This window comes from Cibotium barometz, chromosome 65 (assembly GCF_041138505.1).
Source record: "Cibotium barometz isolate CiBa-2024 chromosome 65, ASM4113850v1, whole genome shotgun sequence".
In the NCBI taxonomy this organism is placed as follows: domain Eukaryota; kingdom Viridiplantae; phylum Streptophyta; class Polypodiopsida; order Cyatheales; family Cibotiaceae; genus Cibotium; species Cibotium barometz.
In genome coordinates this window covers 21558215-21561658 of record NC_141110.1, presented here as the reverse complement: position 1 = coordinate 21561658, position 3444 = coordinate 21558215, and positions in this window count along the sequence as shown.

Below are 3444 nucleotides of genomic sequence, written 5' to 3'. Positions count from 1 at the left end.
CCCTAAGAATATGGCACCAAGGGGGGTGTTAAGAAATGTGGTACCATAGTGCAACAAGTGTAGAGCAAGAGGGAGAGCATGCACATTAAAAAAGGGAAGAAGAAAAACTAAGGTTCCTAGATCAAAGGTTAATTCGTATGGTCACTTGTAAAAGGGGAAATCAATGGTCGAAAAGGTATCACATGGAAAGCACAAGGTGGCACATGTAATGTGAGCATTTATTGTTGACACATGGATGGCACAAGGGTGCATGTAGCGATGAGGGCTCCTTATTTTGAGAGCTATAAAAACATGTAATCCTTGGCTCATTTTACTCATTTTATGAGCTTGAATAATGCAACCATCATATGTGATTAGTGTCCTAATTATGCTTTAGTTATTTCTTGTTTTGAGTGATTTCCATATTATTTAGCTATGAAGTTTATTGCTTGCCATGAGCCTCCCTACTAGCAATGCTAAATTTCTACAATAAGCATGCATACCACAAGCAAGAAAGAAGGTAAGAGCATAAGAGAAGAAGAAAGCTTTGCACTAAAGAAATGATCGGTTCTCCCTATCTACATTATTAAAAGTTATATATATACACAAAGTCTTTGCTTGGTGGTCGCCCATAGTCTATCTCTATTCATACATACAAGCCTTATGGTGATTGGGCAATTATTATATCAATGGGGAGGACCATAGTTGTACATAATGTGAAATACTCTTAGGCTAGAGGCGGGGATTTCCTAATGTATAAAAACTGTGAATAACCCCCCATGCCTAGTCCTGCTTCTGTCCTCCTTAGAAGCTATGAGGAATGATTGTCATTGATTGGTGGCATCGTTGGCATTCATCTTTGCGAATGATATCTGCATGTGGAAGTGATGCACCACCTTCAAGAATTGGAGTGGCTTTCCATTATTGCGGGTGAACACAAAGTTGTATCTGGAGAAGGAAAACATCTCTTCAAAAGCTTGCATTTGGTAGGCTTCCAGGAATTGGATGTAAGCAAACAACCCATATACCTGCCATAGAGTGGGCTCGATGTTAATGTCGAAGGTGAGGCCTTGCACATGGTATTTATCATATTTGTGCCACTACATTAGGCCTTCTCATCTTTAAAGTATTGGAGGTAAATTTTGATGATGTGTCCAAGAACTTAATGGATTCTTAGATGGCGATGTCTGGGGACTCTTAATAAGAAGTGATGAACCATGTAGTAATTTACTTGCACATCCAATCCTTTGTTGGGATCATGCCAAATGATGGTGATTCAAACTCTAGAAAATTAAGAGGTAGAGATGGATTGATCTTTTTTTTCTTCATACTCTTTCCACCACATGAACCTACACAGTGGCATGTACATGGGATTAATCTTTTTATATTGGTGCAATGCAATATGTGGCCCAACAATTCAAGTTCCTTAGCTAGCAGAAGCCACCATCTCAATTGATTCTTCATTTCAACACTATTGAAGGCCCTATCATCGGACATCCACCTCTTTCTTATAAGTACTGCCACTTTAGTAGACCCTTGTGTATAGTATGGATGGATTCTCTACAAGAAAGGGACTTCCCTAGCATGTAAATGGTATCATCATAATCATGGATAGTTGGTAGGTGTGAGTGGTCCCGAGGGATGTCCTCTCACTCTATGTAATTTGATTTTTGATTTCTTTGCCAACCACCTTGGCCTCTCTAGCTCCCGGTACCTCTTATTTTTTGAGGTTGTTAACAAGTCTACATGATCTAGACTAGTCATCTAAGTTCATTGTCAGTGAAATTGAACTTAGAAATTTTTTAAAAATGGCATGAAAAGACCAGAGTTTTTTTAAGGCTGTGACTATCTCTTAAGATATTCATGCATAGACAAGTAGGAGGTGGTAGGGAAAAAAATGTATAAAAAGTAGCCCTATTCATAGGCTTGTATCTTCCAAACTATGAGGCCGGCTCATCTCTTTCCTTAAGCACACCAAGCCGATTTCCATTGTTTTGGCCTTTGACCAATAGCTTTACCAAAATCGAGGTGAAAAACATTCTAAAATAGACAAAAACAAGCTTGTGGCCCTCTTTCGGACTACAGTTTGAGAGACTAAAAGAAATAATTTTAATAGTGTTGTTAAGAGAACAAAGTTATAGTATTCTAAAAATACTATAACTCTCTCATAGAACTTGTTTCCAAATTCTTTGTGTAACGTATTCAAAAAAGGGATTCAAAAACTCAAAAAAGGGATTCAAAAACTCAAAAAGCCATTTTGACATTTTTTGAAAAAACACGCATGATTTGACAGTGATGGAAAATAGGTTTTGAGACCTTTCTTTAACATCTAGGAAACTACTAACGTGCACATTTTTGCAATATTTCTTAGAGGGCACATGCGCTATAGCGAGACAAGAGGAAACCTAGGATCCTTGTTTGAGACATAGGGGGTAGACCAAGTATACAAAGGCTGTTTTGAGCTACAAGGAGACTAAAAAAGAAGAAGAAGGGAAAAAAACAAAAAACACAAAACAAAAGAGGAGAATGATGGTCATAATGGCTAACCTAGGGGGTTTAAACATGCCAATATCGAACCTTAGTCCAAAATTTGAAACCTACTAGCCCTTAAATGCCTAGGCCTCAATTACAACTCCCCATCATATTTGCTATGCATTGGACCAATCTTATACCTCAAATTGTGCCACTAGGTTTCAAACCCTTGGTGACAACAATTCCCACAATGGTTGGTCTAGCTTTCTTGCAAATACTTGAAGATGGTACCGCACAAACTTTGTAACCCCTCATTATATCTATAATGCATTGGACTAATCTTATACCTTGGTCTAGCTTTCTTGCAAATTCTTGAAGATGGTACTGCACAAACCTTGTAACCCCTCATTATATCTATAATGCATTGGACTAATCTTATACCTCAAACTGTGCCACTAGGTTTCAAACCCTTGGTGACACCAATTCCCAGACTGGTCCTATGCCAAATTCAACAATTGGTCTGACTTTCTTGAAAAATCCTCAAAGATGGTATTGCATAAACCTTGTAACCCTTAGATGCCCAAACTCTTGCAATATTAAATAATCTAGAAAGGGGAGTTGCACAAGGATTACATGGTGCTTTAACTAAAGAAGGATGACCCAAAGGAATCATCTAGACTTATGTCCATAGAAATTTCCATGATCATGGGAAAATACAATGGATCTACCAATCCTATTCAATTCATGCAAATGTTTAAGCATATGTGAAGCATTTGGAAATCTAGATTGCCATACCAAGGCACATGCATGGAATCTATGCTTCGTGAGCAAGGCTAGTAGATGGTTCATCATGTTGGCATGCAATTAAGGAAAATTTCAAAACTTTGAAGATTACCTCTATCCATGGATTTTCAAGACAAGGCCCTAGGTGGAGTGCTATAACAAAGCTCTACGTGATTGAGAGAAGAGACCTAAGGAAACCATATGGGATTA